Below are 12,275 nucleotides of genomic sequence, written 5' to 3' on the forward strand. Positions count from 1 at the left end.
ATCATCAGGAGGTTTGGGGTGCAGTGTCATCAATATGCGGATGACACGCAGCTCTACCTCTCATTCAAATCTTCACCAAGGTTGGCCGTAGAATCCCTGTCCAAATGTCTGGAGACGGTGAGTGGCTGGATGGGGAGGAATAAGCTGAAGCTCAACCCTGACAAAACCGAGGTACTTTTGGTGGGAGACAAGAGGAGGCTGGGGGATGTTGACCTGGTGTTGAATGGGGTACAGCTACCCTTGAAAGACCAGGTCCGCAGCCTGGGGGTCATTTTGGACTCCCAGCTATCCATGGAGGCTCAGGTGTCAGCTGTGAGCCGGACAGCGCTGTATCAACTCCATCTGATACGGCGGCTGCGCCCCTACCTTCCCGACCATCTGCTCCCATCGGTAGTACATGCCCTGGTCTCCTCTCGTTTAGACTACTGTAATGCGCTCTACGTGGGGTTACCCTTGAAGACGGTTCAGAAACTGCAGCTGGTACAGAACGCGGCGGCTCGCCTGATTAAAGGCAGCCGCCGGCGAGATCACATCACTCCAGTGCTGAAGGAGTTGCACTGGTTACCAGTTGTTTTCCGTGCCAAATTCAAGGTGTTGGTTTTGACCTTTAAAACCCTATATGGTTCCGGCCCAGCCTATCTTAAGGAGCGCCTCCAGCAACACCAGACAGGCCGCTTAACAAGATCAGCCTCGGATGGCCTTCTCTCTGTCCCATCAGCCAGGACAGCTAGACTGGTGGGGACGAGGGAGAGGGCCTTCTCTGTGGTGGCCCCCACTCTGTGGAACTCCCTCCCTAGGGAACTCCGTCATGCCCCCTCTTTAATGAGCTTCCGTCGTGCATTAAAAACGTGGTTGTTCAGGCAGGCATTTGGGGTGGGTTAGGGTATTTTTTTTAAAAAAAATTTATGGTAAAATTTTATTGTTTTAAATTGTTTTATGGTGGGTTGTACATCGCCCAGAGTGGCTGGGTGACCAGTCAGATGGGCGATTGATAAATTTAATAAATAAATAAATAAATAAATAAGAGGATCTAAAGAGCCTCTTGTTGAGGGTGAAAGTGGAGAGTGCAAAAGCTGGTTTGAAACTCAACATTAAAATAACTAAGATCATGGCATCTGGCCCCATCACTTCCTGGCATATAGAAGGGGAAGAAATGGAAGCAGTGACAGATTTTATTTTCTTGGGCTCCAAGATCACCGCAGATGGTGACTGTAGCCATGAAATTAAAAAGACGCTTGCTCCTTGGGAGGAATGCTATGGCAAACCTAGACAGCATAGTAAGAAGCAGAGACATCACCTTGCTGACAAAGGTTCGTATCATCAAAGCTATGGTTTTCCCAGTAGCAATGTATGGCTGTGAGAGCTGGACTATAAGGAAGGCTGAGCGCTGAAGAATTGATGCTTTCGAACTGTGGTGCTGGAGAAGACTCTTACAAGTCCCCTGGACTGCAAGGAGGTCAAATCAGTCAGTCCTAAAGGAAATCAACCCTGACTGCTCATTGGAAGGACAGATACTAAACTGAAGCTCAAATATTTTGGCCACCTAATGCGAAGAGAAAACTCCCTGAAAAGACCCTGATGCTGGGAAAGATTGAAGGCAAAAGGAGAAGGGGACGGCAGAGGATGAGATGGCTAGATAGCATCACGGATGCAATGAACATGAACTTGAGCACACTCCGGGAGAGAGCGCAGGACAGGAAGGCCTGGCATGCTATGGTCCATGGGGTCACGAAGAGTCAGACACGACTTAACGACTGAACAACAGCATATGGCAAACTGGGCGCCATCTTTGCGAACTTAACTTATTAATGTTTTTATTATTATATTTTAAACTATATTTTATTTTAAAATTAATAAAGTATTTATCAATTTGATTAATTAATTATTATTTGAATGAATGAATGAACCCTTATTGTTCAAAGCCATGGGCCATCACAACTGAAAAAAAAGACACACAGGATAAAATACAATAAAAACCAATTAAAAAACCAATTAAAAAACAGTACACAAACAATGATTAAAATGACACATTTGCATCTCACTTCCCCTACAAAGCAACAGCTGCAAAGTCCTTCCCCCTAGATTCATAAGAGGGTACAGTATGATGCTTGCCTCTTAATTTTCAGGCAGCCAGGGCAAATTTTGCAACTGGGTGATAACATATACATTGTTGCCTGCAAGCAATATACAAATCTGATCCAAGGGAGATCTATTTGACAGAAAACAAAGCATATGGGGGAGAAAGTTATATCCTGGGGACTCATACACATGGCAGCAAAGTAAATAGTGTTCAATATACTCAACTTCGCCAGATTCACAGATGCAGAGTCGTAAATGAGGTGGGATATTGTCAGACCTCTCCTCCAGATAAGCAGAGAGCATGGACTGGAATCTTAACACTTGAATGATTTTCTTAAAGGACACAGTAAGTGTTGTAAAGTATTGCTCCAGACCAAATGTTGTCTTATATATGGATACCAAACTGAGTATGACATTTGGCTGATGGTATATGAGTCCCACTGCTGAGAACACAGATGAATTCTTTCTTTGAACAACTGTTTAACTCTTTTGGAAGAGTAGTCAGGTAATACTTCTGTGCTAATCCCATAAGTATGTAGGATATGTCTTACAGAATTTACGCAAGAACTTTGTGTTGGAATTTGCAGTTGCTCCAAGAAACATTCTTTTGGCAGGTGGGAATCATTTATACAAGACAGCTTCAGCCAGTATAGGACAAGTGCAAGATGAGCGCCTGTTTCTATGGAGAGGATTCCTGTTTCTGCCCTTAGAAAAGGAACGGATGTGCCTTGAGGGACAGCTAGCAGGAATCTCATAAGGAATTTTGCACCACCTCTAAGATGGAAACATTAGTATACCCCTATATCTCTGCACCATTTAACAGTTGGGGAAGTATCTTCTTCAGAAATATCTCAACTGCCGGCGCAACCAAACTCCCTCCTTGAAATTTAAGAAAACGCATCAGGGACTGTATAGAGTGGGAAGATTTCAGTTTAACTGTCTTCAAATGAGGTGAGCATTAAACTCGAGACCCAAATATTTAAAATGATGCTGCTGTTCAATGGGCTTATTATCTAGTTTCCATATATGGTTTTTTTTTCTTCCCGAACACAACCACTTTTTTGGGGGTATAATTTATTAATAGGTGCTGTTTTGTGCAAAACGTACTCAGTTTGGTCAATAACCTCCACATCCCAATTAATGTGGGTGGAAATCATAACAATATCATCAGTGTACAAAAGAACTGAGAGCTTGACATCCAAAATAGAAACTGGAAGGTATTCCAGACCACTCAGTTCCTGTACAATGTCATTGATATAAAAATTAAAAAGGAAGGGGGGCAAACGACATACCTGACACACACCTCTGTCAGTTGGTATATTTTCTGAGAGCAATCTGTTTGCCCCTAATATGAACCTAAGAGAGGAATTAGTGTGGAGCATTTGTATTAAGTACAGGAGCCGTCTCTCAATTTTTGTGGCAGATAATTTTTGCCATAGATGGTCTCTGTCTATAAGATCAAAAGCAGAACTAAAATCACGAAGGAAGCAAACAACTCTCTTCCAGCATCTTGAGAGTATTTTTGAATCAAGTGATGGAATACAAAACATTGATCTATTGTGGACATTATCTTCATAAACCCAGCTTGTTCTTCAGCAATAATTGAATTTTCAGCAGCCTACGACTCTAGTCTACATAAGAAATATTTGCAATACAGTTTAACGATAACACTGAGCAAGCAAATTGGTCTAAAATTCTTTGGATCGGCCTTAGAGCCTTTCTTATGGACTGGCAGTACTATACATACTCCCCACCCCCGGGGAATGGTCTGGCCCCAGTTAGACCCAGGGCATGGTCTGAAGGCACATGAAGGCCACCTCACAGAATCATGGAATCATAGAATCATAGAATAGTAGGGTTGGAAGGGGCCTACAAGGTCATCGAGTCCAACCCCCTGCTCAATGCAGGAATCCAAGTCAGAGCATCCCTGACAGGTGGCTGTCCAGCCTCGTCTTGAAGGCCTCCAGTGTGGGAGAGCCCACCGCCTCCCCAGGTCATTGGTACCATTGTCGTATTGCTCTTACAGTCAGGAAGTTTTTCCTGATGTTCAGCCGGAATCTGGCTCCCTGGAACTTGAGCCCATTATTCCGTGTCCTGCACTCTGGGATGATCGAGAAGAGATCCTGGCCTTCCGCTCTGTGACAACCTTTCAAGGACTTGAAGAGTGCTGTCCTATGTCCCCTCAGTCTTCTCTTCTCAAGGCTAAACGTGCCCAGTTCTTTCAGTCTCTCCTCACAGGGCTTTGTTTCCAGTCCCCTGATCATCTTTGTTGCCCTCCTCTGAACCCTCTCCAGTTTGTCTGCATCCTTCTTAAAGTGTGGTGCCCAGAACTGGACACAGTACTCCAGATGAGGCCTAACCAGTGCTGAGTAGAGGGGAACTAGTACTTCCCGGGATTTGGAAGCTATGCTTCTATTAATGCAGCCCAAAAGAGCATTGGCCTTTTTTACAGCCACATCACATTGTTGGCTCATATTCAGCTTGTGATCGACAACAATTCCAAGATCCTTCTCGCTTGTAGTGTTGTTGAGCCACGTATCCCCCATCTTGTAACTGTGCTTTGGTTTCTTTTTCCTAGGTGCAGAACTTGGCCTTTATCCCTATTAAATGTCATTCTGTTGTTTTCTGCCCAGTGCTCCAGTCTATCAAGATCACTTTGAATTTTGTTTCTGTCTTCCAAAGTATTAGCTATCCCGCCCCATTTTGTGTCATCTGCAAATGTGATCAGCATTCCCTGCACCTCCTCCTCCAAGTCATTAATACAGATGTTGAAGAGCACTGGGCCCAGGACTGAGCCCTGCGGTACCCTGCTCATTACCTCTCCCCAGTTTGAGAAGGTCCCATTGATAAGCACCGTTTGAGTCCGATTCTGTAGCCAACTGTGGATCCACTGGATCATTGTTTCATCTAGCCCACTTTGAGCTAGTTTGCTCATCAGGATATCATGGGGCACTTTGTTGAAAGCTTTGCTGAAGTCAAGTTATATGATGTCTACAGCATTCCCATGGTCCACAGGGGAGGTGACTTGATCAAAAAATGAGATCAGATTCGTCTGGCAGGATTTGTTCTTGACAAATCCATGTTGGCTTCGAGTCATCACTGCATGGTTTTCAAGGTGCTTCCAGATGGATTGCTTTATCATCTGCTCCAGAATTTTCCCAGGGATTGATGTCAGACTGACTGGTCTGTAGTTCCCAGGTTCCTCCTTTTTACCCTTTTTGAAGATAGGGACAACGTTAGCCCTCCTCCAGTCATCTGGCACTTCCCCCGTCCTCCATGATTTCTCAAAGAGAATAGACAGCGGTTCTGAGAGTTCTTCTGCCAGTTCCTTTATTACTCTAGGGTGCAGTTCATCTGGCCCTGGAGATTTGAACTCATTCAAAGGAATTAGGTGTTCCTAGACCATATGCCATTGCCTATCGATCTCAAGCTGCAGTCCTGCCCCTTCAGCCTGTACTTCGCCTTTGCCAGGACGGGCATAGACCCTCTTTTGGAAGAAGACTGAGCCAAAGTAGGAATTGAGCACATCTGCCTTTTCTTTGTCATCTGTTCTCATTTTGCCATCCTGATTTAATAGCTGAACCACAATTTCTTCCCTCTGCCTTTTATTATGCACGTAGCTGAAGAAAGCCTTTTTGTTTTTAGCATCCCTCACTAACCTCAGTTCGTTCCCAGCTTTATCCTTCCTGACGCCATCCCTGCAATTCTGTGCTACCTGCCTGTACTCTTCCTTTGTTGCTTGGCCTTCTCTCCACTTCCTACATGTGTTCTTTTTTGTTTTCAGGTCATCTCTAAGCTTTTTGTGAAGCCACATTGGCTTCTTCTGTTGTCTTCCACCTTTTCTTCTTGTTGGAATGGTTTGTAATTGTGCCTTGAGAATTTCCTTTTTTAAAAGCTCCCACCCATCTTGGACTCCTTTTCTTGTTAGCGTCGCTTGCCTTGGGACCTTACTGATCATTGTTCTGAGTTTATTAAAATCAGCTTTCCTAAAATCCAGGGTACGCGTTTGACTACACTCGGCTTTTGCTTCCCTTAGAACCAAGAACTCAAGTGCAACATGGTCGCTTTCCCCCAGAGTTCCTGTAACTGCTACTTTATCCACTAAGTCATCTCTGTTGGTTAGGGTCAAGTCAAGGATAGCCGATCCTCTAGTTCCTTCCTCTACTTTCTGTAGGAGGAAGTGATCCGCCACACAAGTCAGGAATTTCCTGGAGGGGCATGTTTTGCAGAATTTGTCTCCCAACAAATATTGGGGAAATTGAAGTCCCCCATGACTACTACATCATGCTTCCTCAAAACATTGGCTATTTGCTTTTCAAAAGTTTCATCCTTGTCTTCTCCTTGATTGGGTGGCTGGTAGTAGACTCCGACCACCAGGTTCCTTTTATTCTTTGCTCCATTTATTTTGATCCAGATACTCTCGATGGGGCTACCAAGCTCATCCTCCTGTATTTCTGTGTGGAGATATGTATTTTTCACATACAGTGCAACCCCACCTCCCTTTCTGTTCCTCCTGTTCTTTTTGAACAAGTTATATCCTTCAATTGCTGTATTCCAGTCATGGGAGTCATCCCACCAAGTCTCAGTTATACCTATCAAGTCATAATTTCCCTCTTGTATTAAGAGTTCAAGTTCGTTCTGTTTGTTTCCCATACTCTGGGCATTAGTATATAGACATTGAAGACCATGTGCTTCATAGTTTGGCTTTCTTCCTACATGTGTCTGAAGACTATTATTGGGTGCTATTAGAGCTGTTCTCTCCATTGCAGTGCATGAGCCTACGTCCATTGTTATCCCCAACTTTACATTTCCCTTCCCTGTAGGATTCAGTTTAAAGCCCTCCTGATGAAGTTCTTTATGCTGTGGCCAAACACATTCTTCCCAGCCTTTGTGAGGTGCAACCCATCCCTTGCCAACAGCCCATCTTCCAGGAAGTATAGCCCGTGGTCCCAGAATCCAAATCTCTCTTGTTGGCACCAACTTCGTAGCCCGTCATTCACCCGGAGTATTTTTCTTTCCCTTTCTATCCCTCTTCTAACTACTGGAAGGAGGGATGAGAGAATGATCTGGGCCCCCAAGTTCTTGAGTTTCCTTCCCAAAGCTTCAAAGTCTGACGTGATTTCTTCATAGCTCTGCTTGGCGGTATCATTTGTTCCCACATGGATGAGAAGAGATACCTGTCAGTGGGCTTTATGAGTGCAGGCAACCTTTCAGTCACATCTGTAATTCGTCCTCCTGGGTGACAACGTACCTGGTGAGTCCACGGGTCTTTGCGACCTACTTGGGTTTCGATCCCATGCAGCAAGGAGTCTCCCACTACTACTACTACTACTACTACTCTTCTCTTTTTCTTGTTGTAAGCCTGGGTTTCATTGCCTCTGCTTGACTGACCTTCAGCCTCTTGCTCACTCTTGTGCAGGTTCCCCTGTAATTCTTCCTCTGCAGGCTGTTCTCCAGTCTCATCTGCAAGTACCTGGAATCGGTTCCACAGCTCCACTGCTTCCACTGGTGCAGAGTGGCATCTAGTTTTTCTTCTCCTGTCACCCTTTTCCAAGGAGTATCCTCTACTCCATTTTTCCTCACCTCAGCATTTCCCACTTCTTCCTCATCTTGCTGTTGCTCTTCAAGCTTCTGGTCTTCACTTTGCTGCTGTAGTTTCCCCATTCTGTCCAAGAACTCTTTGTGTTCTCTTATTCCTCGGAGGGTTGACAGTCACCACTCCAGTCCACTTACTTTTTCTTCCAGCAGCATGATCAACTTGCACTTGTTGCAGGTGTAGGCCATGTTGTTCTCAGGCAAGAAAACAAACATTGCACACACCTTGCAGGTCACCACCACAGGAGAATCCTGTCCTTCCATAGCCTCTATTCTCTTTTTGTGTCTAGCTTTCTGATTGTTCTAGACTGGCCTGTGCCTGCTCCTCTATTCAGTAGAGGTTAAAAGCAGAGTCTCACTGGTGTGGAAATGTGTGTTACAAGACAAATGAATGAAAAAAGATGTTAGGGGCCTCCCCCTTGACTTCCTGCAGCCCACTTACCTCTTAGCCTCTGTCTCCTCTGTCTCCTTTGTTTCTTCTACCACTGCAACTCCCATGGCCAACTCCTGTTTACTCCCCCTGTTTGCTCGCTCTGGTCACTCGCTCTCTGGGAGCTTGCTTGCTTCTGTAGTCCCTGGACCAGCTGGAGCAGCTTGCTCTGCTCTGCTCTGCTGGGAGGTGGGAAACAGACTCATAGTTCCCTTCTTGCCCTGATCCCCATGAACAATTTTATTCTTCAGCTTTTACAACTATTTAAATAGTGTTAGCAATCCCTTTTTTTCAGTTTTCTTTTGTTTGAAGTTGTTTCTGAATTTCTCATAAGATTTGCCACATAATAGACTTGTCTGCACCCACAGAATTAGATGTAGCTTTAAGCATGAAGAGTGGAAGGGGTGCAATTGGTTGTTGCTTAGCATCCACCCAACATTTGTACTTCCTGCTTCCACTTGGGTCCAGGTTACAGTGCCACAATGCCAGAAGAGGCAAAAAGATAAAGGCCTGGCGGTGGATATTTTGTCCCTTGCTATGTCATTTTCACAGGTATTTCTTTTTTCTTAGCCTTCAAGCCATGGCTCCCAAGGGCAAGCACCCCACAAAAGGTAAAGCTAACACATCAACTGAAGAACATGAAGACAAGGCATTGCTAGGGCTCCTTTCTCCAAAGGAAGTTCTAATATGTTGTGGGATCTTTGCCCTACGGCCTGATCAGCTTGATCAGGGCATTCTATGCATGCAAGTTCAGTTCCATCTTTAAGTGGAGGAGCTCTGCGCAGCAGTGCATGCACATGAGTTGGGTCCCTTCCCATGCTCACTGAGTGTGTGGCTGGTGTGCTCTGTGGTAGGAGATGGGCCTGCAGCACATGGCCCAGTGACACCTCCACACATTCTTTTAATGTGAGACTGTTTTATGACACTTCCTAACGAAAGTCCGCCCTACATCTAGAATGGAAGTGGGGCTGTTTTGCTGGTCCAGTGCCACTCCTTCGTTGTCCCACCTGCTTGACATCCACTCATTTAGTGTTGACATTGGGAACAGGGCAGCTACACATGAGCATCTGCCCAAGGGTAGGTGCTCCAATGATCAGAGATCCAGCAGGACTGGGGGTCCTGATTGCATGGGTCACCTACATATGAACTGTGAGTCCTGTGCAGCCACACCTTTGCAGACCTCCAGGCTAATCCCATAGACATTGAGGGGGGACAATTAGTGGGAGGTGCAACAACAGGAGGCAGGCTAGTGGCACAGTGTAAGGGAAAAACTGGAAGCTAAAATTTCAGGGTCCCTGGTTTTGAATACCTAGGCGCACCTACTTTGAACAGCCTCCGCTTGGCCCTGATGGAGTAGGCAAGGTTCTTTGGGGGACCGAGACAGAGTGTTTACATTCACTCAGATTTACTTACATTCTACAAATAAGGACTAAAACGATGACATAAACTAAATGCATTTATTAAAGAAAAATAAAGATAAAGTTAAACAAGCACATAAGCCTTCCACTTGGCAACAAAGCAAGGATCAGTCTATGAAGAGAGACTGAAAGAACTGGGCATGTTTAGCCTTGAGAAGAGAAGACTGAGGGGAGATAGGATAGCACTCTTCAAGTACTTGAAAGCTTGTCACAGACAGGAAGGCCAGGATCTCTTCTTGATCATCCCAGAGTGCAGGACACGGAATAATGGGCACAAGTTACAGGAAGCCAGGTTCCGGCTGAACATCAGGAAAAACCTCCTGACTGTTAGAGCAATACGACAATGGAACCAATTACCTAGGGAGGTAGTGGGCTCTCCCACACTGGTGGCGTTCAAGATGAGGCTGGACAGCCATCTGTCAGGGATGCTCTGACTTGGACTCCTGCATTGAGCAGGGGGTTGGACTTGATGGCCTTGTAGGCCCCTTCCAACCCTACTATTCTATGATTCTATGATCAAGCATCCTCACACATCCTGCAGCTGTATGCCTACCACTCACACTTGTACTTTCCCAGGAAGGGTAAAGGGACTCTCTCCTTCTCCAAGCATGACCAGGGAGTCACTGAAGCCTAAGTGATAGGCTCAGAGTAACCTCTCAGGTTCAGGGTGAAAGAAGAAAGACAGACCCAGATCTCCTCCATGTATTGAGTTAAATACCCTCCCAGATTTGGTGACCTCCTTCTTATTACGTATTCTAAACTCTTTACAACTATTGGTTTATGTCACATTATAGGTTATCCTATTCCCAGAAAATCCATCCTTTTGCCCCCAATATCACCTTGACGTAACGTGTTGACTATGAAACAGGTCTAAGTCCTCCTTTTCTGTGGTCAACACAGGGGGTTGGACTCGATGGCCTTGTAGGCCCCTTCCAACCCCACTATTCTATGATTCTATGATTCAACAGCTCCTTTTTTTCTTCCCTATATCACCAGACAGGGGAATCCCAAACCACAACATGTTCTTATCTAAGACCCCTTACTTTTTACCCAGTTTCCTTATAAGGAAGAGACAGTTGATAAGGTTGGAAGGTTGTCAAAACATCTCTTATCAGCATCTAGCAAGCTTCTAATACAGTGGATCTTGCTCCCCTACTTGCCCCATTACATATTAAAGCATTAACCCCCCATAAGCACCAACTCTTACCCTTTACACTCTATATGCCTCATACCCTATATTGTACCCAAATGTAAACTGCAAAGCCCAAGAAAGTCCTTACAATGGGCCTGTTTCCCTTCTACTTGCCAAGCCCCTTCACATATATAATGCACAAAGGGGGCTTCAGTTAAGACCTGGTGCTAGAATTTGCTTGATCTAAAAATGTACTCTGTAGTAAAATGCATATTTTGCAATGAATTTTTCAATATTATTTGATGGACATACATATCTCTCTTGAATGCAGCAATGGATTTTATTTTGCTTGTACAACTGTTTGAAGGGGAATTTAAAATGTCTAATATGTAACCCCCTCTTATGTATGTATTTTCCTGTTATTTGTAGCTCATCTCCCTCTAAGACAACAGCACACAACTTTTTAATCCCCCCACCCTATGGCCTAAAGGCCACCACTGCTTGGACGATGCCATTAGCAGCATGGAAGCAGTGATACTTCTGCATCACTTGGGAGAAGAGAGGTCCTCCTCCACCTCCCAGCAACCCCATGGATATTATTGCTTTCACTTTGCCATTGGAAATGTGGAGGCAACAATGATGAAGGGGGGATTTGGTGGCGGGGGAGCACGGGGGCTCCAAAACATGTATCTGGGGGACACAGGTTCTGCCACCCACCTCTAATATAATGGTGGAATGTAGCCCTATTCCCTTCTCCAGCATCCTTGGGTTTTTTTGCCATCTAACAGTGGAGGACAGAATTACTCCAGTGTGTCAGGCAGGGGTCTCCAGCATTTTGGGGCCCATGGGTACCATCCTGAACTGGGAATGTGCCATGGGTGCCATCACAAAAATGCTGACTGTGGCTAGGTATGTGTATTCCCACATGGCTGCCATGGGAGGTGTTTTGTTGCTGCTGCTGCACCAAAACATCCATTTCACTGGAGGCAAAGAAGTGAGGTTAAGTGACAAATAAATTGCCCAAGAAATGCTGTGGAAGGCAGCGCCACACACCCATAACATGAGAAAGCACCCATTTCGCAACAGGCAAACTGCTGAGGTTATACTGCCCATGAAGTGGAGTATAAAACACCTGAGCCACCAAACACAGCACTGTTCCTTTGAAATGAGGAACCACCCACCCATCCACACTCACACTGTTGCCCTCCCTGCCCCCTGGGGTGTTCCACTGCCCTCCCTTCCCACCACAAGGGGCCAAAAGAGATTCGGGGAAGCCAAAGATGGCCCTGGAGGCTGGCCTTCACTTTCCAGTGTGCTCAGCCTCCCATTAATTCTTTCAAGTCTTTTTAAAACATCGGGGGGAGTGGACCTCACTGGTATCAAGGACATGTGAAAGCAATTCGGAAAGATACCAAACATTTCTGGGTCACTGAGCACATCTGGAATTTTGAAAGAGTGTCATGGGCACTCTCACAAAATGGCTTCCGTGGGGTAGGGGCTTGCCCATTCAAAAAATGGCTGCCATGCTGCTCATAGTGTTCAAAGTGTGGGTGCAGCTCAGCTAGCTTCATAAAGAAGAGAAAGGCTGATGCGTCTGCACGCATCTATCTAAGGTAATAGA

The sequence above is a fragment of the Heloderma suspectum genome, chromosome 5 (assembly GCF_057233095.1).
Source record: "Heloderma suspectum isolate Gila_16-S chromosome 5, 16-S_ref, whole genome shotgun sequence".
Classification (NCBI taxonomy): Eukaryota; Metazoa; Chordata; class Lepidosauria; order Squamata; family Helodermatidae; genus Heloderma; species Heloderma suspectum.